Consider the following 26,724-nt stretch of genomic DNA (forward strand, 5'->3'; position numbering starts at 1 on the left):
CCTAAGCTGTCGCGTTAGCGTGTTAATATCCTAAAGTTTTATATGATATGTATGTATATATGTGACATGTAAATCTATAATATCATAAACAAATAAGTCATGAATAATAAAGGTTTACATGACTTCCTTGATGATGATATCAATCAGATACCAGCTTTAGGATTGTATTGTTGTTATATGGTTACCTCATCATACAAAAAAAAAAATGTTTTATAAAAAATGAATGTACTTTTAAGACCCCAATAGGGTTGCTTGACCTAATTTCCATTTACCTCCAAACATAAAATATGACGATTCTGATGTGTTTTTAACACTATACACACACCCATAATCCAACATCCTAAACTTTTCACACTGAGCTAGATTTCCACCATGAGAGTGAGAACTGATCTGAGCGTTCACACACTGGAGCTGTGACTGGATGTGGAGACAGGCAGGAACCGGCGCTTATCTCTGCCATTAATCTTAATTTGTCAGAGAGGGCAGAGCATGAAGGGCTGGAGAGAAGGAGGGAGCGAGGAGAGAAGAAGAGAAGAGAATAATTACACCCTTGCTGTTCCATTATGGTGTCATTCCTCAGTTAACATCAGATAAGATCACACCTCCAGCTATTTCTCCACTTTAGCCTCCTCTTTCTCTCTCTCACACACACACACGCATCTGAACCGGCCGACAGAGTGTTCCATAAACTAGTGAGCAGTCTACGAAGGCAGCATCCCAACTTAAGGGAGTATCACAAATGATTTCAATAGAGTTGCCATATTCCTATGGTGAATTTGGGTAATATTTTATTAATTTATTATTATTATTATTATATAATTTTTATTATTTGTGTTAAATATATTATTTGATATGGGGAATTTTCTTTTTAAATTGAAATTTAATATATATTTTTGATTATATTCTAAATATCTGAATATATTGTAAACAGAGTAGGTAATAAAAATAGATAAATTAATTTAAAAAAAGAAGAATATATATATATATATATATATATATATATATATATATATATATATATATATGAAGAGTTCAGATGCAAAAGCCTCTAAATGCCATTTGAAATTTTCTTCTTTAATGATGATTCTTATCAAACTTGTATATTTAAGTTCAGTAATTTCACTTAAATAACAATTAATAGGTAATTATCATTGCCATTTAAGTGAAATCACTGAACTTAAATATACAAGCTTGATAAAAATTATCATTCTAGAAGAAAATTTCAAATGGCACTTAGAGGCTTTTGCATCTGAACTCTTCATATATATATTTTTTTATTTTTTTTTATTTTTTTTGGAAATATATTTCAAATGCCAAAATATGTTTCATATGTATACTTTAAGGAGCAAGAAATTACATTTCAAATCTTAAAAAATATTTTGGGTGAATTTCAAAAACATAATTGCAAAAATTTTTGCAACATTTTGTGTAAAACAGTGTATTTTGAATTAGATTTAACTATTATAATAGATTTATTGAATTTAGTTATGTGTGACTGTGTAGAATTTCATGTGCGTATCTATTTACATTTTTCTACTTCATGTACTTCATGCATTTTAATGACCACTATTAATTGAGAGATTGCATGAAAACATTTGTCTCACAACGCAGGACTATTTAAAAAGAAATAAAAGGCAGAAGAGTGATTAAATGGAGAAAAATAAAAATGAATTATTAGCTAATATAGTATCATCTTGTCAACATTACGTGGACATTTCTTTTCACTTTTATAATGTGCTTGCTTTAATGCAATCCAGCATTGTATTTTCAGTGAAAAATAGCATTCACATGAGCGCACTTATGATGTCTTTAAATGCTGCCTAGGTAGGCAGCTCACTAGGGTTTGGGACAAAACCTGTTTCTCACACTGACAATCTGAAAAGAGCTCACGACTCGAGGAGCTGGAAGTTAACCTGTCAGACTTCAGCTATTTCCCAATCTCCACTGCACATCTGAGCTTATCTTCCCCTCTGATTACCCTACAATTCAGTATGATTAAGCGCACATCTGACCCCAGATCAGTGTCTTGAGGCACGGTATGTCAGACCCACAGGTTAACCTGTCGCAGTTAAGACACCATTGTCCCCTTCGGCAGGCCAGCGAGTGGAGAGGACGCCACATTGACAGCTTCTGTGATTGATTAATTGAGTCTGAGACACTTTCTCTCTGACTGACCATTTGATGGATAAAAGATTGCACAAGACAAACAAGTCCCACATATTCCTCAGACAGGACATTATACCGCCCTCCAGTGGTGCAGTTCACAGAGGGTGTACCGTCTATAATTGTATTTACACACAGCCTGAGGGACTGCTAATGAGAGCCAGCAGGTCTACAAATGAACACTAACAGGACAGTCATAAAACTGTCAAGAAGATAAACAGGCAATTATGGAAGATGACTTTACTTCTGTTTGTTGCTACAAGACCCACTTTTGTAAAATCACATTGATTTAATTTAACCATGCAACTCGCTGACTGGTAAAAAAAGGCATGAGCTTTATATTTCTCATCCAAACCCTTCAACTGCCTAGCAACACACTAACACCTTAGCAACCACAAAACAACCATTGTGACTGGAATGCATGAGTAACGCTCTATCTATCTATCTATCTATCTATCTATCTATCTATCTATCTATCTATCTATCTATCTATCTATCTATCTATCTATCTATCTATCTATCTATCTGTAGAGTTCAGATGCAAAAGCCTCTAAATGCCATTTGAAATTTTCTTCTTTAATGATGATTTTTATGAAACCTGTATATTTAAGTTCAGTAATTTCACTTAAATAACAATTAATAGGTAATTATCATTGCCATTTAAGTGAAATTACTGAACTTAAATATACAAGTTTGATAAAAATCATCATTAAAGAAGAAAATTTCAAATGGCATTTAGAGGCTTTTGCATCTGAACTCTTCGTCTGTCTTTCTATCGGTCCATTTATCTGTTCGTCTGTCAATTCGTCCATCCATCCATCAATCTATCCGTCTATCTCTCTCTCTCTCTCTCTCTCTCCATCTATCTATCTATCTATCTATCTATCTGTCCATTTATCTGTTCGTCTGTCCATTCGTCCATCCATCCATCCATCCATCCATCCATCAATCTATCCGTCTATCTATCTATCTATCTATCTATCTATCTATCTATCTATCTATCTATCTATCTATCTATCTATCTATCTATCTATCTATCTATCTATCTATCTATCTATCTATCTATCTATCTATCTATCTATCTATCTGTATCTGTCTTTCTATCTGTCTTTCTATCTGTCCATCTGTTCGTCTGTCCATTCGTCCATCCATCCATCCATCCATCCATCTATCTATCTATCTATCTATCTGTCTGTCTGTCTGTCTGTCTGTCTGTCTGTCTGTCCGTCCGTCCGTCCGTCCGTCCGTCCGTCCGTCCGTCCGTCCGTCCGTCCTTCCGTCCATCCATCCATCTGTCCATCTATCTAAACATTTTTCAAAACTTTCCAATAAGGATTTCCTTTTAGGTCCACATCACAGTCTTTTCTTTAAATTTACAGTAATTTCTTTAAATTACAATTCATTTTTAATTCTACTTCCTTGCATTAAAAAAAATCGGTTGCAATTCAGCGTCCTGTTTGCTACCTCGATTCAAATTCAAATGAAAACATTTAACTGAAAAATGTCAATTTAAAAAGCATACTAAATTCAATTGTGTATGACACAAAACCCCAGTGTACTTAGACTATTAAATAATCTTTTATTTTATTTTTGGTATTTCCAATTAGCTCTAAAAAAAACAAAAAACCTCAGGCTGTACTGACTGAGTGCAATCGGTGTGGTTTTCAGGCATTTTGCTCACACTTAAGCTGACATTGATCCTCCAGCATACTGTTTAAACGGCCCTTATTTCCCACTCAAAAAGCATCTTTGTATGTGTAGAAGCACATCTTTACTCATCTGAAGCTGTCACTACAGGGGTAACCGAAGCCGTAGGTGATGGGTTAGCGTTTAAGATGAAAGCCGAGGCCGTCAGTGGAGCGAAACGCTCTCTCAGAGATCACAGTCCTGACGGTGAAACTGAGAGCGAGCCGTTCTCTCCTCCACACGGCCGTAACACGCAAGATCTCCCTCTCCCGAATCTCAAACCCCATCCACACGCATATTACGCCATCTCACAGCGATATCATGGGGTCCATTTCAAATTCATTTCAACAGTTCCAGCAGCAGACATCTCTTCACACTCAGCACAGGTGTCAGTTTGGTGAAATACTGTTGGTGTACCGAACGCTCTGCTTCGTCATGCTACATCTCCGGCCTATAAAATCCATAAAACATATCAGCACTGTTTGACGTCTCTGGTTTGATGGACTGTGACAGGATTCGAATAAAAGAACAATGTGTTCTTCATCCTGAGGAGATCTGTTCGGTATGAGCACCAACTAAATAAGATGATATTAGGCCTATTATGTTTATATTTATACATTACATTTCATATTTAGTTTCATGGTAATAATTATATTTTTAGATGTTTTCAAGGAGATTTTCCAACAAAAATAGTTTATGAAAAAGTGCAATTGCATATAAATGTAAAAAGAGGTTTGTTCCACCTCAAGAAAGCCCTGACCTCACGCACTGACGCTTCAGACACAAAGGCTGAGAGGTTTAGGAAAAGCCGTATCGGGTTCCTTGTGTGTCCCTCCGGGTTAGCGTGAGGTGGTTTTCGGATGGCGCTGTGATTTGTCGTGTTGTCTGTGGATAATTGCAGGTTTGTATCGTGTAGGTGCTGAGAAAGCTGCGATGAAGTCACCAGAGGAAGCTCTGAACACCGGTGGCTTTTATGGCTAAATTGCACGCAAGAATGACGTGATGAGTGATACAATGATGCTACGAGACACTTCTGACCACACTCTAAAAAATACTGGGTTGTTTAAACCCAACTTTGGCTAGAAACAACCCAGTATTTTTTATAGTGCATGCATGAGAAAAAGTCTGCAATATATACACTCTAAAAATGCTGGGTTGTTTTAACCCAATTTTGGGTCAAATATTGACAAACCCAACCATTGGGTTACATTTTTAAATTACATTTTTAACCCTATGTTTGAGTTTGTCCATATTTGACCCAAAATTGGGTTAAAACAACTCAGCATTTTTTAGAGTGTATATATATATATATATATATATATATATATATATATATATATATATATATATATAAATATGAAGAGTTCAGATGCAAAAGCCTCTAAGTGCCATTTGAAATTTTCTTCTAGAATGATCATTTTTATCAAGCTTGTATATTTAAGTTCAGTGATTTCACTTAAATTGCAATGATAATTAACTATTAATTGTTATTTAAGTGAAATTACTGAACTTAAATATACAAGTTTGATAAAAATCATCATTAAAGAAGAAAATTTCAAATGGCATTTAGAGGCTTTTGCATCTGAACTCTTCATATATATATATATATATATATATATATAAACACACACAACTGTCTGCTATCTGGATGTTAAAATGTAATTTATTCCTGGGATCAAAGCTGTTGTAATTTTTACTCCACACTCTTAAAAATGCTGGGTTGTTTTAACCCAACTTTGGGTCAAATATGGACAATCCCAAACGTTGGGTTAAAAATTTCATAAAAAAAATTAAACCAATGGCTGGGTTTGTCCATATTTGACCCAAAGTTGGGTTAAAACAACCCAGCATTTTTTTAGAGTGCAGTCTTCAAAGTCACATGATCCTTCAGAAATCACTCCAATATGATGATTTGCTGCTCTAGAAACATTTATTATTATTATTATTATTATTATTATTCGCAATGTTGAAAACAGTTGTGCTGCTTCATATTTTTATGGAAACCGAGATACATTTTTTACAGGTTTTTTTTTTATGAATAGAAAGTTCAAAATAACATCGTTTGTGAAATACATAAACGCCTTTGCTTTGGCTTTTGATCAATTGAATGCGCCATTGCTGAATTTATTAAGAATATACACTAGTCAAAATTTGAGGTGGAAAAAGTTCATCAAAGTTGTCTTAAGACAAAAATATTCAACATTCATGTATAACTTTAATGAAAGGCTTTAATTAAAGTCACTTCAAATGTTGACTACTGTGTATACCAATAAAGTGCTCAGAATTGCCAAGATACAAAAGTCAAAAGTTAGAGATGTCCGTTTGAAGCAATTCTCATCCAATTCTTGTATTTTGCTAAACCTCTCAACAATTTGTTTCTATTTTTAATTGAAACATTTTCTCAGTGATCTTCGGAAACATCTGAGAAGTTGATATTTCACTGAAACAACAACGATCTCCTATAGTTTGCGTATCAGGTCTGCCAAAAGTCTGACAGATGATTGAACAGTTTGTTTGAGTGTGAAACAGTTAACCTCCAGACTTTAGCAACACAATGCCAGGAGCAGAAACCCAAGTTTTAAACACTGCTCGGAGGTTTTAAGAAGAATTTAAGGCAGATGGTAAGAATGAGCATAAGACCGTTTCTCATGGTTTGTGTCGATCTATCACCTGCTGATCGGTGTCAACACCGAGAGGAAGAGGCGATCAGAGAGAAGCTGCTAAAGACAGAAGAGCGGATCATCTTGCCCCGGCCATTGTAAGTGTCCATTCACAGTGCACTTAGCGCCCGCGCTGCAATCAACAGGTGGGCGTGTCGGCTCGGCCCCGGGGCCACTCTCAGCTCTCGTCTTTTGTCATCCCTCTATCCCTCTATCTGGCTGTCTCTCAGCCCCACGCTCAGATATTGGCCTGGAGCGCAGTCACTTCCTCAGCATTCCTCTCTCTCTCTACTTGACTGCGCCCGGTAAAAGACCCTCATGAGGAAGAGATCGGACCCCCAGCTCACCTGAGTATCCATGTCTGCCCATCTGACCCCCATCTGGAAGGCCTGCAATTCATCTTCAGGAAACTGAAAGAGACAAATCTGTCAACAATTGCCATGTTTAATCATAGATTTATCTGACCTCATTAACATTTTGATTTTAAAAAAATTAAAAAATGGGTTAATAGGTACAGATAGAGCAAACAAACTTCTTATCAGGAACCATTTTTGAGGGAGACAACATAAAAATAAATTAAAAAATAAAATAAATAAAATAAAAAATAAAATATTGTGAAGAATATGTATACACTATAATCAATGAATATATATATATATATATATATATATATATTAAATAAAAACCGAAATAAACAGTAATATTGTGAAACAATTACAATTTTACATTAAGGTCTTCTACATATTAAAATATAATTTATTTCTGTGATGCAAAGCTGAATTTTTAATATGACTGTTTTGTTCTGTATTTTTAAGTATCAAATAAATGCAGGCATGATGCGTATAAGATACTTATTTTTTTTTAAAAACAGTAATGTTTTTGTATATTTTACAGTAGACTTCAATACCATATATGGTATTTCATAGTTAGACTCAATAACTTGTAGTTAATTGTGTATTTTTTTTTTTACATTTCTATTGTACAACTTTCTAAATTCTTCTTAAAATGAACAGTTATTTACACGAGTTTAAAAGAAAAGTACACAGTCTTGATGTTTCTTTCTCTCTGTATTTCTATTTGTCGCGATTCATCTCAGAGCTGTTCAAGGCTTAAAACGCTGAAAATCTGAAGAATTATTTCAAATGCCTATAAATAATAGAGAAAACTCATAATCGAGATCTGAAAAAGTGTATCTTCATATCAAACTAAACCACTTCAGGGCTCTTTGAAGCACCAGTAAACAGACGATTGTCTAAAAAGTGTTTAAGAAAAAGGTTCTCAAGTACGGAAGCGTATACAGCATTCACTTGAGGAAACAAAATCTACTCTGTTTTTCTGAATTAACAAGTTAATTATCTCATTGAAAAAAAAGTTTTTGCTCTGTTTTCTGAGTTTTTGAGATAATCAAGTCATTAATTCTGAAAAACAGAGCATTTTTTTTTTCCATGAAAAAATAATCTCATAATTCTGAGATAACTAACTCATTAATTCAGAAAAATAGAGTAGATTATTTTCTTCAAGTGAATGCAATCCGCTTCCGTACTCAAGCATGTGGCAAACATTGTATCATTAATACACAAAAGCTCCTCATCAAATGCATGGCAGGCGCAGGGACAAAACAGTATGTGTGTTTTGCGCACTCAGACAGCAGGAAGATGCTGCATCTTTAACATGTGTCTGTGTGTATCCTGCGGACTCGTCTCCGGGCAGGACGGACCGGGCCCCGACAGCCATCCCGCAGTGTCAGCGTGATCTATGAATACTGTAACCTGAGCTGTAGGAGGGATGGAGCGATACAGAGACATTCCTGCTCCTCATGGGCCCTCAGAGCCCTATAGGGGCCACTGGTGTACACTGCAAACATGCCAATCACTCCAACTGAGATTAATCACACCAAACACCAAGTGCATTTCAAAGCTTTGAGGGGTTTTAGTATGAAGATAAAAATAAAATAAATAAAAAATAAAAATCTTAATTTTGAACAACATGAAAATTTTTATGTGATATCTCTTTGTGCAAATGATTATTTTATTGTATATATTTTATTTCAAAGTAATATGTCTTTAAAATGTTGTTACACTTTTTTATTTTATTTTTATTATTTATTTTTTATTTTTTTCACTTTATTTCATTTCATTTATTATTGTTGTATTTTGTTTAATTTCATTTCATTATTGCATTATTTTATTTTATTCCTGAACCACATGGGGGGGGGGGGGGGGATAAATCAAAAGATATGTCAAATATTCAAATATTTGAAAATATAACAACAACTCTTTTGTCTGAGTAATTCAAGATAACAGTATGCAAATTCTTCTCTCTTGTGTAAAATTTCCATCCACAACAGAATGACTACAAAAAGTTGCTCAATTTGTCCTAATTGAATCAAGTCCTAATTGAATTTGAATCAGGCGACATCTGCAACAAAGTATAGGACCTGTTTTTTTATCAACATCATTATTATTATTTTAAAGTCTGCCTAACTCCACAAATACTATAGTGCATAGCTTTGTCTCTGTATATGTCTCAACATGATAATTTTAATGTGATATCTCTTTGTGCAAATGATCATTATATTGCATATATTGTATTTAAAAGTAATATGTCTTTAAAATGTTTTTGCACTTTATTATTTAATTTTATTTTATTATTTTATTTGATACTTTTTAGTTCACATTATTTCATTGGATTTATTATTATTGTATTTTATTTTATTTCATTATTGCATTTCAATTCAATTTATTTTATTTTATTCCTGATTCATCATGGGGAGAGATATGTCATATCAAAAGATATGTCAAATACTCAAATACTTGAAAATATAACAAGTCTTTTGTTCGAGTAATTCAAGATAACAGTTTTGTAAATTTGTCTCTCTGGTGTAAAATTTGTATCCACAACAGAATAGGATGAATTCAGGTTCACTGGTCACTTGATGACTCAAAAAATTGCCCAATTTGCCAGATTTACCAGATTTTTATTATTTAAATCAGGCGACATCTGCAACCAACTATAGGACAAAGTTTTTTATCATCATCATCATCATCATCATCATCATCATTATTATTATTATTATTTTAAAGTCTGCCTAACTCCACAAATACAGTCTCTGAATTTTCTAATAAATGCTAATGAATAAAAAGAGGAGCTAGTGAATAAGGAGAGATAAGACATGAAAGAATGTTGTGCCTGAGGATGCAGACGTTCCCTCCCTGTTGTGTTCATTCATGCTCTCCTGAGTGACGGGCAGCTGTGTGTGAAGTGCACAAGCCTCTGAATTATGCCATCATTTTAATTGCTCAGCATTTGCACTGACTGTACCTCTTTGTACTGAACAACACACGCACGTCTTTTGTATCCACCTCACAGACTTACAAAGAGATTTTGGCAAAAGAACACAATTCTGTCGTTTTGTAAACTGATCTAAAATTATAAGACGACACTTTTGAAGAAAAAAAAAATCCACCAATAACAACATGCTATGGCTGCCGTAAATGCCACCAGAGGACGCTGTTGAGCTCCGTGTCATAAAGCATGACTGTAACAGTAGGGCAGCAAAATTCAAAACACTATAAAACTGGAGAGCTATGGGAACTATCATCTCTCAGGGACTAAAGAAGATTTATCTCAACAGACGAACACAGCTAGACATCAGACTAACCAAAACACAACTTTTCCCCTCACTCTTGCAAAGTTTAAATTGGATTTTAATCTTGTACCTGCATGATCTAAAATGTAACCATTTGAGAAATTAAGTTAAAAGAGTACTAACTGACATTTTTTAAAAAAAAAATAACAATATAACTACATATTCAGGATATGAAAGGAGCAAATGTCATGAATCAACTGAAACGTTTCGGTTCGAGCCCTTATAGTAACGAGATGTGAAAAAACTCTTGCATGTTTATTTGTTGTGCTTCACGAGAGTCTTAGAGGGCCTCTTAGCCTCAAGATTAAACGAGTTCAGTGGGTGATTCCAAACATTATTTCATGTAATGGTTAATCCTGTTAGATTGACAGGAGCACTTGAGTTTGGAATGGCTCCTCGGCGTGGCTAAGGGCCGACCACGGGGAACACAGTCTAGCTGTCAACTCACATCTAACTCAGAAGAACTAAAAGCTTTTTCCTCGGCTCCAGGAGTCACCGTTCCTAGAAACAATCCTCTTACTGGTCTATGTGACATTAGAATGCAAGTTATTCTATACAATAGTACACAGCAAAAAAAAAGTTGCTGCCTTACATTTTAAGTATCAACTTGAACGTTTAAGTCATTTCAATTTTAAGGAGTTGTTCAGGTTTTTTGATGAAAACATTCCAAAATTGTTCTCCATATAATGGACTTCAATGGGAACCAAACGGTTCAAGGTCCAAAAGACAGTGCCAGTGCAAACTGCAAAGTGTTCAAAGGGCTTTAAACGATTCCAGACGAAGAATAAGGGTCTAATATCAAGCGAAAAGATCGCTTGTTTAAAAAAAAAAACAAGCGATTGGTATACCAATCATATGTTAGGGTTAGGGTGTGATGAGCGTTTGTGACTCTCCTATTCGAACTTGTTCATCAAAATGAACAAATCTTTTTTCGTGTCATTTGGTTCATTCAACGAATGAAATGAACGAGTTGACTCGGGAAAAGCTTTGTTCGATGAACGAGTTTAAATAGGAGAGTCACAAACGCTCATCACACCCTAACTCTAACAGAGCAAGGTGAGCATTTTAGTTATAAAACTTATTATTTTTTTTTTTTTAAATGAGCGATTGTTTCACTTGATAAGACCCTTATTCATCGTCTGGAATCGCCCTTTGAACAGTTTAAAGTTTGCACTGAAACTGTCATATGGACCTTGAACCGTTTGGACCCAACTGAAGTCCATTATATGGAGAAAATCCTGGAATGTTCTCATCAAAAACCTTCATTTCTTTTCGACTGAAGAAAGAAAGACGTGGACATCTTGGATGACATGGGGGTGAGTAAATTATCAGCAAAAGTTTCTTTTAAAAGTGAACTACTTTTAATGATATTAAACTGATTTTCTCTAACCATGATATTATAAACACTTTTTACTATCAAATTGTTTTGATATTTATTGGGTAAATATGAAAAATATGCCACATTATAAAGTAAAATAGGTTGTTAGAGAGCTGTTTTTTGCAGGTAGTGCCAGTGTGTCTATCTCAGCTTCATGAACAAGAAAAAAAATAAATTAAACAACAACAGTAATACATCTTGCCAAAATCATAGCAATATAATATTTAGTAGTGTCAAAAAATCCAGAGTGAAATCACTTTGAAAATCTGTTATTCATATATATATATACATATATATATTAACTTGATTTATTTACAGATGTAAATGAAAAAGTATATTATTATTATTATTAAAATAGTAAGATGTCATGCACAGTCAATCATGCAGTCAATAATCAAATATAAGGGAAATTTGGGGACACAATTATTTTTACTAATCATAGGGCAATTTTTTTTAGTTATTATTATTGTTATAATTTATAATCAAAACAAACACCAACGGGGGCATTTGCACTGGTGGGCTCTGACGTTTGGACCCACTGACTGTAAACAAGTGATACCAGGAATAAATTGCCATTAAAACTAATTCTGAGATGTTCTTCTGCATCTGTACTGTAGACCAGCTCTGATCATTTTTCCAGTCTGAGGAGTAGTTCATAAAGAGCCTTTGTCTCAGCAGTGACCGAATCTTCATCAGTGTGCTGTCAGTCAGGCTTCACGGGTGCCTGTGTGTTTATCTGCAGGCCTGTCCCACCACCTCCAGCTTCAGATTTCTCTGGCATCTCTTGGTCTCGCTCAAGCAGCTAAGTGGCCATTCTCTTTGGTTCAGCTTATCGATGGCTTTGTCCCTCAAATTTCTAGTTATTCGATCTGGCCTGTGCAAAGGCGTCGGGGTAAATGAGGTATTGTCTTACCGAGCAGGTTACCTTACCTCTCACAAAGCTTTCAGTGCCAGAGCAGGCGTAAACTTGGCATAGCATCAGAAACAACAAAGAAGATCCGCGCTAGTAGAGACATAACCTTAGCACAATCACCGCTTTATTTTAGGGATTTTCTCCTACTTTAGAGGGGGAAAAACATCTTTCATAGTCTGTGTGCATGATCACTTATGAGCTAAAAGTGAAACCCACATTCTGATTTGTTTCCATAACTTAAGAAAGATGCATATATTTTCCAATATATATATATATATATATATATATAGGAAAGAAAAATCTGCAAAGTTATAAAGCAAAGTCACTGTTTCTGAACTCCCTGAAATGCCTGCATTGTAGTCTTGTAGTTTCTACTGAGAACAAACACGTTATAATATTCCCCATTTAAAGGGGAAGGACTGTGAGTTAGTTAGTAGTGTGTTGAAACTCACAGATATGGTAAGGGGTGGGAAATTTCCCAAACGCGTTCAAACTAAAGCACTTGACCAATCACAACACACTGATCCAGCCGACCAATCAGATCCCATTAAGCTTTTCAGAAAGAGGGGCTTCATAGAGACAGGAAGTAAACAGAGCGTTACTGACAGACTGGGAAGAGAGGAGCTGCAACAATGGAGAATATGGGAAAAATTCTACTCCATCTCACGACCAATTCGCACGAATTCGTATGAGTGATTAAAAATTGGCTCGAATTTGTTGAATCGAATTCGTACGATTTTTTCTAAACCCACGTGATGGTTAGGTTTAGGGGCGGGGTCAGGTGTTGGTCATTTGTACGAATTCATACGAATTGGCCAATTCGTAAAAAATGTACGATTTAGCAAAATCGCACTAATTCGTACGAGTGAGGTCGTATGAATTGTTACGAATTAGCCACCTCGTAAAATTCGTACGAATTCCCGTGAGATCGGGTTGGAAAAATTCAGCCCGGTCTCATCCCAAGGCGTCATATACTGACGCCTTTTGATGTTTCATCTACATCCAACGCACATGGCACCCTTTAGCGTCAATATGAGACGCAGATATATAAGGGCTAGAAGGCGCCTCCTAGTGGTCTAACCCAAACCCTACCCCAGACCTAAACCTACCCATAACCGAAGCATGTTATATTGGCACTAAAGGGTGCCATGTGCGTTGGATTTAGACGAAATGTCAAAAGCGTCACCTATATGATGCCCTAGGATGAGAATGCGTCAGAAAAATTATGTTTTTTGAACACACAAGAATGATCCTATTTTAGAATAGAGCCCAAAAACAACATCAAGACTTTCTAAAGGGGAATTATAGGCACCCTTTAAATTGAGAGCAAATGCAGACTTGGATCTTTTCCTCGAGATGAAGTAATCTCACAGAGTTTCAGAAGACATCTCAACAATGTCTCAAACTGCTTAAAATTGACAAAGTCTGCAGTAAAAAGTCAGATCTCACTATGAACTCTCGCCACATTCTTCAAAATTATCTCCCACTTAATTGTATAACCCTATATTGAATGTCACAGCTTCCATTTTACTAAAAACTAAAACATTTGAACAACTAAAACAACACACACACACTTTCTTTTAAAACCTCAACACTTTGATAGAAACAAGGGACACACATTTCACCTTTCCAGCCCTTAAAATGTTCCATTTTAAGTGAGCAGAACTGGACCAGCATGAAAGATAATAGTGTTATACATGAGACCGTCCTCTCAGCTGCCGTTTCATTAGGTGTAATTGCTCAACGATTGCTCTGTTTATTAAAGGTGACTGCCATTCACTCCTGGGGTCAGCAATATGTGATGTAGATGATTGCTGTCTGTGTGTGTGTGTGTGTTAGGGAACATGCAGCCCTCTAGCATTGGCCTAATAAAAGAGCTGAAGAGATTGAGCCATTACGATGTCAGACCTCCTACTATTATGAGCCATTAAAAGTGCTCAACCACTGATTCAGACCCATTATATTTATTGAATCTAGAAACTGATTGATGTTGCGCTGGCCGTGCACACTTGCCCCGGCTGTGTCATCCAGAGATTTCAGAGCAAAGCTTCCCGGCGTAAAACACACTCATTTTACACATCCCTGAGCGAATCTCGTGAATAGGTTAATGCACAGCTAATGCAAAAGATTAAATATTTTATAGGGATGTCCTGATAACACTTTTTCAATTCCGATACCGATTCCTATTTGCCGATACCGATATAAATCCAATATTTTTATTCTATTCTATTCTTAAATTAATACTAATAAAATATATGGCAGCACTTTGCTCAATTAGCAACCTAAAAACATCTCACTCAAATTTTATATAAATATTTATACAATAGGCCTACATATGATTCAAACATGTGAAAGCACCATTAAAGAAATGAATTTATCTTTAATAGAGTTGTTCAGTTTGTTATCCAAAAACCTTAGAAGATCCATAGACTTTTAGTGTAAAAAAAGTTGTTGTTTTTTTTTTTTTAATTTATTGAAATTTTATTAGGTCTGTGCATAACATTATTTGAATATATGTTTTATTCTATAACATGCCTCAAATGTGAATTTTGAAACTATTGTGTGCCAAGTTATGTAGAATCATAAAGACTAATTTGACACACCGGTTTAACCTACAAATTGATGTCATGACTGAACGACTCTATTACTTGAATGATTCATAAGGACTGCTAACCCCAAAGAACAACATCGATGCTTCATTCTCTCTTTCCAATCTAGAGTAACTGAAGCAGGTCCACTTTAATGAGTCAATGAAGCATTCTAATCTACATGTACTTCACTCAACTACAATGACAACATGAAGATAATGTGCCTTTTGATGGTGTTAGATAAAGCTAATGTGGCTAAACAACTGTGTATTGCACACTCCAGAAAGAGCATGTTAATCACAGACACACTTCTGCTACTGTTGACATGTACACAACCGACCTTCTGCAGTCCAACGACAACCACCAGAGACACAGAGTCTGCCCCGAAATGAGTCGAATTCATGCGATGTTGCTTTGTTTGAAATGCAATTAGCATGTTGTTGTTTTTTAGCTTCGGTTAAATGTCACAAACTGGAATGCAATCATAAGGGTTGTGTAGACCCTCATTTCAAAGTATGTGGATTCAACCGAATCATTGTAGATTTGCATTCATTTTACATTCAAATTTAGGGCTAGAGGCCCCGGCAATCCAAGAGCTCCAAGACAAGCCCGGGCCTGAACCCCCCAAGCTTTTTCTTCCCGAGTCTCCGGGCTGGTAGACGTGCCCTGTCCCACCTCCCTCGGAGACGCACGGGACAGTGGACCTGCTGGGAACAGACAGACAGGCAGTGCCGACATTCTCCGTCCTCCCCCAGAGCGCTCTATTGATCCATTACTGCAGGCAGCTAACCGCATTTACATAGTGATCAGATAGTGACGCCTCTCTTTGAGTTGTATCAGGGCAGAGGGCAGGGTAATGACAGCTAATAATTACTCCATTTAGTGAAGGAGGGGCAGAGACCGCGCTTAAGAATACAGCGCTGTTAGATTCCGTCAGCATGCAACTTTAAATCAGGCTCCATATCCGCTATAAAATAATGCATTTACAAAAACATTCCTAAATGTTGGTTATTGTACTGTTTAGGTTGATTTTGCATGGCAGAAATGCATGTTTTATTCAAAGATACGTTTCCTGGGAATTGAACCCATGACCTCAGTGTTACTAGCGCCGTACTGTACCATTACGGAGATATATTTCCATCCAGGGAATATTATAGTTAACAAGCTAAAGCCATTCAAAATTGTGACTTGAAATAAATTTTTAATATTTTTTAAAACTTAAGCTTTTGGCTAGTTGCCAAGGAAACATTTCTCATTTTCATTTAGATTAACTTTAGATGCTCTAAAATAATTAAAATTAAATCTGAAATAAAATGTGTAAAAATGATACTAAATTTAAAAAAAAAATTAAAATAAATGTAATTTAATAAAATAAAAAATAAAAAATCACACCATACGACAAAATGTAACAACAAAAAGATTGAAAATCTAAAAGTTAAAACTATTAATAAAAACTAGTATGAGAATGACACTAAACTAGCATTACCATTGAGGTGGCATTTATTTATTTATTTATGATTTATTTCTTTTATGATGATTTTATATTTACATGCACCCATAAGTTTCACCGAACATTACAGTTATGCATTCATTAATTATAATACAATTATTTTAATTTCTATCCAAATCACCTGACCATTCTGTCAATCAGTCATTTCTATTAATTCTGATTTATATTTTTCACTTGTATTTATATTTTACAATTATTTCAATTATTCATCAGATTTCCATAGTAAGCAATTCAGACATTTAAATCAGAAGTGCAATACAAAGTTTCAGTAATAAAATAATTATATATATATATATATATATATATATATATTTTTTTTTTTTTTTTTTTTTTTTTCAGTGTCAATCCATAAATGTGTGCTCTGTTGTCTAATTGCTTTGTGGTTGGTCCTAAAGCTTCCTGTCAGGTAGCTCACAGTAGGGATGAGCTGTGTGAAAGGCTAAAGAGTGTTGTCATTGGTGTCGCTGACCCACAGGATGAATGTTTGGTTAGGCTTAACCTGCTGAGAGGCGGCAGGGGTTAAAACAACTACAAGGCCTTAAAAGATCTCTCGCATGTCAGCCTTTAAAAAGAGGACGACAGCAGTGTCGGGCCTGAATCACACAAACACACTCACTAATGTACAGAGAAATGTTACTAATGATGTGTTCTGCTCCAAAGCCCAGTGAGCTGTCTATGTAGGCATATTTTAAGGCAAAAGAGGAGCACATGGTGTCAAAAGCTGCATAACTGTGATGAAAATAATTGTTATTGAACTTCAGAGAGTGGTGTGAAAAAATCCATTCAAGATGGTGGACAACGCAAGATAAATTAGCAATACCATATATGGATAATACTTATAGATATTTTAATAATTACATAAAATACTACTTTACCAGAGATAATACTCCATTAAATAATATTTTTCAAAGTATATATGATGTTACTGTTAACTAAAAGTACTATAGATAGTTTTCGTTAAATACAATAAAACAATAAATAGTAATAAAATAAAATACAAATATTAGATAGAATGTTTCAAAATTTGAAATGTTGGCCATTTACTTCAGGTAATTTAATGCTGAAATGATATATTACTATTATTTAATGAAAAAAAATACACAAACTGAGAATTGTTGGCAAGACTTGCTAATTCAAATAATTTTAAGATAAAGTACAACAATTACTGCACTACAACTGAAATAATTAGAAATTAAATCTAATAAATAGAAATAAAAAGTAATAAAAATAACAAAAGCACATTACAAATTGACTAAAGATTTACGAAAATCGACGAAAACTAAAAAAATATTAAAGATACCATATAGCATATAAACAATAACACTGCATAGAACATTCATATTAGTCACCTATGAGTATCCAGTTCATTTAGGATGCTCCCTTAGAAGACAGCGGACTATGTAGGCGTAAAGCTTACTAAGTTTTGGCACAGAGCAATAAAAATAACAAAGCAAATAATGATTATTTAGATATTCGTACTGTTATTAGCAGGGATGTGCAGGTTTGGAAAGGAAAGTGTAACCTTATCTTAGTTTATAAGAAACAAGTGCTTCTTTGAAAATCACCAGTAAACGATTATAGGTCCCTTCATGAGTAGCTGTGGGTCCAGATGTCTCTTTAGTTTTGATTGAGACGTCCGACAGCGGTTTATGAGGAGTCATGTTATGGTAATCTAACACCAGTTAGTTTTCTAAGACGACAGCTGAGAATGCTCTCTATCTCTCTTGCTCATTTTACGTCCCGCTCTATGTTTGTCTCTTCCTCGTGGATGGTAAACCTCCACACACTGTCCACTGTCTTTTACTCCAGCCTGAGATCTGAGTGCGCAAATATTCATTCTGGGCTGCTAAAAACAAGCTCATCAAAGCTGACCGTGGCCCGTTTGAGATGAGGGCATGCGAAACATTCGTGGGATGAGGCGTCAACATCACCCATCTCTCGCTCATGGCTCACTCACTCAGCCCATATGATGTCATGGGAATGGAATGTGGTCACATGACAACATCTTGGCCAGAGTGACAGGAAAATTATGTTGTGTTGTGTACCTGACAAATCTACACACACACACATTTTATGGGGAATGTCCATAGACACATGTATGGACATTATTCTGTCCCCCAAACACAACCCTCACATTAAACTTTCTGCATTTTTATATTTTCAAATAACATTGTTTAGTATGGTTTATAAGCTGTTTTGCTCATGAGGACTTGTTTCCACTGAGGGGTACGGTATAGTACAGTACGGGTCGGGTACACCATGATCAGGCTTGCGTTTCCACCGCCAACAGTACCCTTGATAGGCGTGGCATGCTGGAAAGAAGCGATCGACGTCGTTTTCGCGCGAAGAAAGCGACATAGTAAAATGTCATCAATAATGTATGACAGACAGCAGATCTTGTTCTTGCTTCTCGGCATGTTTGTCACTAGAAACAAGCGCTGGCATTAGGCGTTTCCAAGAAGCCAATGCAAAGTCCGACTCAGGAGAATGATCCCGAGGACGCGAGTACAGTAATTCTGTTAATGGAACAGCGCGTTCTTGAACGCGGCACTCAGCTCACTCGGGCTATGCGACTCCGGTTATCTCTGTATGTTCATTTTAGGCAACAATAAAACGAAATATGTTATAAAACACAACTCTGCTTCTTTTCGATTTCATTTCAATACATTGTAAACATTCTAAAGCACACAAATGTGGTTCAGGCAACGCATAGCCAATTGATTATCACTGCATGTAGCCTATGTAACGTTAGACTATAGTTATAACAAAACTAAATATAAAACAACCCTGCCTCTTTTCGTTTAAATTAAAAAAATATTAAACATATTCCAGGCAATATGTAATGTATTGCATATCGCATTGGTACAAATGTTGCAATAAACAACATTACAGATGATCTTGTATTAAAATAAAAAAAAGACAAAACTATCTCTTTTTGTTAAAGTTCAGTTTTATCAATAATAGCCATTATAAAAGTATAAGTAAAAGGTACAAAAAGATCTACAAATAACATCAAGAAACAATTCAGTCAGTCAAATTCAGCGCTCAAAGATATGAAACTTCACGTAGCCTTTTGCCAAAACTATTGGCCAGGGAACGAATTATAGATTCACGAGACCAAAGATCACCTGTTAGGTTTATACAAGACGAACTATATCTCATGTTTAACCACTACAGAGACATCCGAGTCAGCGGCAAACATCAGGATGACTAGCCGAGGAAAGGCTGTTCCAGGCGGGGGACACGAGCGCGAGCGTCCGGTGATCGATTGGAATGGATCTCGGTCAAATTATCATAAATCTATAAATAAACCACAGATTTGAGCTTTAAAAAACTACTTTCTCGCCTGAAAAAGTCTTAAAACTACATTTCGTGACACAATAACAGTAGTATTATATTTCAACTTATGCTTCTATGCCCTTGTAGCACGCGTGAGTGACGATAGTCTGTCCACCAATCACCGTTCTGCAGTGAGTCTAGCTCCACCTTTTAGTACCCTTTCACTGTGCTAGGTACCCCAACGGAAGGGTACCCAAAAAGTGGTACGGTACGGTTCGCCTTTTTGGTACCATTCACAAAAATTGACAGTGGAAACGCAAATAATTGCGTACCGAACCGAAATGTACCGTACCGTACCACTCAGTGGAAACGAGCCATTAGAGTATAAGATGCTTAGGGTACTTAAAATCATATTTTTGGCCATTGCGGGTTGCCATGACACGCATTGATGCAGAAGAGATGAAATGCATATTTCTAGTTTTATGCGAATTACAGTATCTCACACTCTAAATAATGCTGGGTTGTTTTAACCCAAATTTGGGTAAAATATGGACAAACCCAAATGTTGGGTTAAAAATGTAATTTCAAATTTGTTAAATAATTTTTTAATTGCATTTTTAACCCAACATTTGGGTTTGTCCATATTTGACCCAAATTTGGCTTGAAACAACCCAGCATTATTTAGAGTGATTAAGTATATAAAAAATAAAAAATAAAAATGAATAAATAAATAATAATGATTTAATAATAATATAAACATTATTGTAATATTATATTATGATTATTATACTATAAAATATATATAGAACCATTTTAAGGTCATTAAGATTATTATTATTTTTTAATTAATACTTTTATCCAGCAAGGATGCATCAATTTGATCGAAAGTGCAAATAAAGACATTGTTACAAAAGATTTATCTCTCAAATAAATTCTTCTTCTTGCTGTTCTTTTGTGATCTTTCTATTCATCAAAAAACTATTGAAAAAAAAAATGTTTCAACAAAGATATTAAGCAGGACTGTTGAATGGTAGTGTGACTTTTTCAGGCAAACACATTGTAAATTTTCACTTTTTCGTCTATTTTCGGTTCCAAAATCAGTATTAGCAGGTTTTGGTTCATCCTGAAATTCAGGGAACCTTTTGATGTCTAACCACAGAAGGGTCTTCACCAATCTATAATAATGACTGTTATGAGGATGACCACCTTATCACAGTAATTCATTGAGATAGTGGGGGGAGTTCACTCACTCATTTAAGGCTCTTTCTTCTCTTCTTTAGATTGATAGCAGATTCCTCTGAAGTCCAGCCCAGCCTTGAAGTGCATGCTGGATTAGTCCAGAACACAAAGGGTGTGGTGTGGTCGAGGCATGTCTGGCCTCTCTTGAAAGGGTATCACTTAGTCCACCCAGCAATGGATCATCTGAGGGCTTACAGATGCCGGCAGAGGACACAACACTCTGACACTGTTTCATGGAGTTAAGGGAAATTATTGGCACTGGGATTCTGATCTAATGGAAGACCACTGGAATGCAGTTAAAACAATTAAAACATGGTATTTGTGTGTGTCTGTGTAACTAGCCATATTTTGGGGACTAATGTGTACCAAGAAGTGAGCTAAACCTGACAAAATCCCCCAAAAACCATCCTCATTTGTAAAAATAGTATAACATTAAAGTAAATTGTAAAAAAGCAGAAAATGTTTTATCAGGGTTAGGTTGTGAGTTTGGGTTAGATTACAGTAATTATATCTAGCTCTAAATCAATGTAATGTCAATGTTATATGTAATATTTGAAAGGAAAAATTACGTATATTTTCAGTCATGAAAATTATCAGCCAAAAAGAACATATTTACTGTATACAAAATATATAATCATATTTATTTAACCTACGCATACTTTTTTTAGAGAATAACTTATGCAAAAAAAAGAGCAACAATATAAATCAAAAGTGAATCTCACAAAAAACATATATAGGTAATATAGGGTTAAATGTGACAAATATTTATAAAATAAATCAAACGAATCCTATTTTAGGGCTAATGAGATATTTATTTTTCCATTTACTTTAACATTTACACATTAAATCCCTAAGTTCACTTTATTTTCTTCAATTCTCATTAGATAAATATGATGATTTATTTTTTTAAAACATTTTAATTTACATTTTTTTTTACATTTAAATAACATTCAAAACAATAAAAATTCAAAGATTTGCATAAATAAGCAAATACTGACATGATATAAAAATATTTTTCAAACGCTTAGATAATATACTGTTCATATTAAGGTAATACTTAATTTCTCGTTTGTTTATATGTGACCACATAATGTTGACGGGTTTCATGAGATTTGCCCTCAACATTTTACATCACTATTAATCAAAAAATCATGGATGTCTCAAGCAGAGTTGCCAGGTCAGCACAAAAAAAAATAATACTAATTGCCCAATGGCCAATCAAAATAATAAACAGTCACACCGTCAGTCAACTTTTGTACATTTTCTGAAGAAAATGTGTAGCAAACTCATCACCATGATGCTAAGAAGTTTTCTATGCGGTTAAGATGGTTGTCACAACTCTAGAAAAATCAATTCAAACCTAGAACTCATTGCAATCCATCAAACAAAATAAACTGTTTTGTTGCACAGCAAAACACTCATCCCGAAGAGCTCAGCAGGAGGGTGTGAAAATACCTTAAAACTGCATTACACAGATGCCGTGTCCATAGCCATTTTTTGATTTCACTGATGTGCACCGTATTTCCCAGTAGCCATATATCAGTACTATCACACACACCAATATTCCTAACACAGCGGCTGAAACCTCCCTAAATCATTTTGCATGTCAAGTGGTGACAGTTCAGAGAGCTTATATGGGTTTGGCTCTATAAACGCATCCATATGGAGTCAGCAGGGCCGTTCTCTGGATCTCATGCTATTATCAGCCCATACATTACCTCTTTTATGGGCCCAGTAAGGAGTCTGATGAAACCATACCAGACAGAGTCATGCCAGTGGATGAGCATTATCCTCAGATATCAAATGTATGCTTCATGCTTTTTACAGAGCTGCGAGGAGCCCAGGCAGCCACAGTCGGGGACGTCAGCATGATGCACCCTTAAATATTTAACTTCCTCAAGAGATCTGGCGGCGATATGAGATATTAGCTCCCTAATTCCTGCTGACTGGTACAAACAGATGTTAAACGTCAGGTTGAAACTATCGTGTTCTTCAGGTCAGACAGTTTGGTGATAAAGCTCAGTTACGAGGCTGGACACATTGCACGGGATCTAGACACAACATTTACTGTATTATGGCTTTGACAGTGATGAACAGACCGTAGGATGACTGAACCATCACTACTGTAAATTATGGGTCTGTTTTGATAGACCTGACTGGGCAGTAATAGTATCAGGTTCATGCATCAAATGGGTCCTTTATACGGGAGATAAAACGGTCAAGTCAGGTCTTTCCATTGTGGTCGTCGCACAGACTTGATTCTTTATAAAGAAAATAATAATTCATCATTACATCAAATGGATTGACTTCAGAGAGACTATTAATGCAACTGAACAGCTAATATAACTAGTGATTTGTCTCTGATATACAGTACAAGATAAAGGTTTAGACACACTTGACTGAATGTATGTTCTTAGATCTAAAGCCGTATGCTTAAATGTTTCATATTAGCTTTGTGGACAAATATAAACTGTATGAGTATCATTAAGTATTTTTTAAGCAATTTATTTACTATATTTACATAAAATATTTTAAACATTTACACTGTAAAAAAATATTGTTGGTTTAACTTAAAGTAAGTAACCTGGTTGCCTTAAAATTTTAAGTTGATTGAACTGGAAAAAGTGAGTTAGCAATGAAGGAGATTAATTTAATCATCAGACACTCAAAATAATAAGTTATAATAACTAAATAAATTATTTAAGTTGATTTGACAAAAGAGAAAAATGTTGTGATAACAAATCTTGAAAAAAAATATTTTAAATATTTACTGTATTAATATTTAATATAAAACAAGTATGCACTCTAAAAAATGCTGGGTTGTTTTAACCCAACTTTGGGGCAAATATGGACTAACCCAGCCGTTGGGTTAAATTTTTACATTACATTTTTAACCCAACATTTCGGGTTTGTCCATATTTGACCCAAAATTGGGTTAAAACAACCCAGCATTTTTTAGAGTGTGTGTGTGTGCATAAAATAATTAAAACATTCTTAGGATGTTTTATAATGAAGTCCTTCAAAAGTTTAATAACTATAAATCATCCTCAAACTTTTTAATATACTTATACTAATTTACTTTTTAAATAGTACTGAAAGAAGTTCACATGTATACCCCTTTTTCCCTGATTGATTGAATGAACAAATGTTATTCTGAAATACAGTATATGATATCGTATAAGAACACTCTAAACGATGCTGGGTTGTTTTAACCCAAATTTGGGTCAAATATGGACAAACCCAAATGTTGGGTTAAAAATGTAATTCAAAATTTGAACTCAACTTCAACTTTCACTTTCAACTGTACATTTTTAACCCAACATTTGGGTTTGTCCATATTTGACCTAAATTTGGGTTGAAACAACCCAGCATTTTTAAGAATGAATAAATAGGTGCATTTAAACAATTGACTTGTAGTGTGCATTTAATCAATCGACTTCCTAAATGAACAGGTTTAGTCTAGAATAAATGATGAACCTCAAAGTCTTGACCTAGGATACACTTTTCTGTGTTCCTGTGTCCCTAACAGGTAAAAGCATCTGTTCGGCTAATGGCAATGGTGTTTCACACATCCCAGAGTGCAACACTATCCGCCAGTAACTCATCAGTTTGGTCTCAATCTCCGAGTCGCTGAGTGACTGCACTTCCCCAGGCCGAGTCTTATCAGCACTGACGGTAACACGATTCCTCGAGAGCTGCAGATCTCCACACCAAAACTCTGTTTATCTTTACAAACCCACTGATCGAGCGCTTGCTTAGTACCTGATTTGTGAACTATTTTGGGAATTGAAAAGCACAAACCCAAAAAACCCACATCCACACAGCATTGTATATGCCTTGATTTTAATAAACTAAAGCATTCTGGTGCCACAAACTCCTCACCTGATATATTGTCCTTTTTTCCCGGCTTTTCTGTGCAAGGGTCAGATGTCAGTAGAAAGTGATATTTCCTCTTCCTGCTATGGGAAAACAGGATTAGATTAGATTAGATCAGATTATCAGATTGGAGTAGATTAGAATAATCTTGGTCAAAAGTCTCAAAATTGAAGTCTCTATGATGAAGCTCTAGTTTAGATTGATGGGTGACCAGAGAGTTTAAACCTCTGATTATAGTCTTTACTTATAGGAGGGGGACTAGAAGAACATCAGCACCCTTTGAGACCCCCACAGACAAGCATGCAGGCCAATCCCAGCCCCAGGGCATCCTCACCTTACATACAGGGGCCTGGCACCTGAGAGATGGGAAAGGTGAAGTGTGAGGGCCCCCAGGGGTCCCAGGGTCAGGCTTACAAGGTGACAAGTCAGTGTCCATCTGTGGGGAAAATATTCATTATTTAATACACAACCCAAACTTTTTAACAATAAACTGTTTTGTAATTGGCAGTATAGAAAGAGACCACGCAATAATGATTAAATGAATAAATTATTGAATATTTCCATGGATTTCATATATTCAATTGGCTAGTAATTATGAAAATTTCCAAACCCAAAGTGACTCTTTCTCAGGGATTTTCTAAAGGCAATTCGAAACGACTTGTTATTTGCCCAGGAAAAAATTAGGCTAACAGTTCAAGACCTCTAATTATTAAAACTGGGAAATCAGAAAATGTTTTAAAGAATAAGAAAACATGTCAGAAAAATATAATGTAAATAATAAACTACATAAAATTATATCATTTAAAATGCATACAACTTTCTCCAATAAAATGGCAAAGCCCTTAGTTGAACTATGGCTATTTGCCAGTAAAAATAATAATATGATAGTTTAAAAACATACTCAAGACCGTTTAAAAACATATTTAAGACCGTTTACAACATAAAATTGTTTAATAAAACTAGCTCACACAACTAATTTTACACGAGTGTGTAACCTAGGCTAGGCATACTGTTGATTTGGTCGGTTAGCTATTAGCTAAAAGCTAACTGAAATCACAGACTCTAAGTGAACCAAGTTCACCAACCAAAACTAATTACCCGTAGTGTACGAACATCCTGCACAAACTTCTTCACGTCACATTAGTATGGGGTAATTCATATTAGGCTATTTCTTTTTTAGCGTCAGCAGCAGTTAGTAAAGTAAAGTATCGATGTCTGATGATGTCAGAGTATCAAAAGTTTGAACGCACGCGCGTCCCATTGGATACGTCAGTTTGCACAATAATTCATGCAAATGACCAGAAACAATCGAATCCCAGGATGAATTACACCAAATACAAAATTATTTTTCTTTTAGAGTGATTGCAAGTGTACAGTTGTGCTTGTCCGTTTATAAAAACAAATATAGGCCTATGTAAAAAAAATCTGTTGAGTCTACCAGGACGTTTTTATCTAATTGTGTGGTTTTGGGTTAGGCTAATGACCCTCAGTTTGTTTCTTTTTTTTTTTTTTTTTTTTTAATCAACATTAAAAAATCCATTTAATAATGACTTAATGACTAAGTCATAATGTATGCAAGATTAGACTGTGTCAGTCAACGTGAAAATGATGCTTATCCATAATTAAATCAACTTTTGTAGACATTTTTTGAATGAACTTTATGTAGAACTTAATGGACATGTAAACGGAACTAGGCCTACGTTTCATTTTTAAGTACATTTTTATCACCTTAGTCTTATTTATCATTAACCCGTTAGATGAATAGAACTGACTGCATGTCTAC

At 35.2% G+C, this 26,724-nt stretch overlaps 1 long non-coding RNA gene across 2 annotated transcripts; it reads right to left on the reverse strand.

Annotated features, from left to right (window-relative positions):
* On the reverse strand, window positions 1-26,169 carry LOC120486908 (uncharacterized). Of its 2 annotated transcripts, XR_016146940.1 has the most exons (5): window positions 26,040-26,169; window positions 25,276-25,377; window positions 24,948-25,024; window positions 6,857-6,919; window positions 1-497 (listed from the first exon to the last, which is right to left on the reverse strand). It is a non-coding gene; the product is annotated as an uncharacterized LOC120486908 (long non-coding RNA). The 2 variants fall into 2 exon arrangements; XR_016146939.1 differs by lacking the exons at window positions 1-497; window positions 6,857-6,919 and adding an exon at window positions 21,120-21,291.
* Window positions 26,170-26,724: the final 555 nt, after the last annotated feature.

This window comes from Pimephales promelas, chromosome 17 (genome assembly GCF_988280905.1).
Source record: "Pimephales promelas chromosome 17, fPimPro1.hap1.1, whole genome shotgun sequence".
In the NCBI taxonomy this organism is placed as follows: Eukaryota; Metazoa; Chordata; class Actinopteri; order Cypriniformes; family Leuciscidae; genus Pimephales; species Pimephales promelas.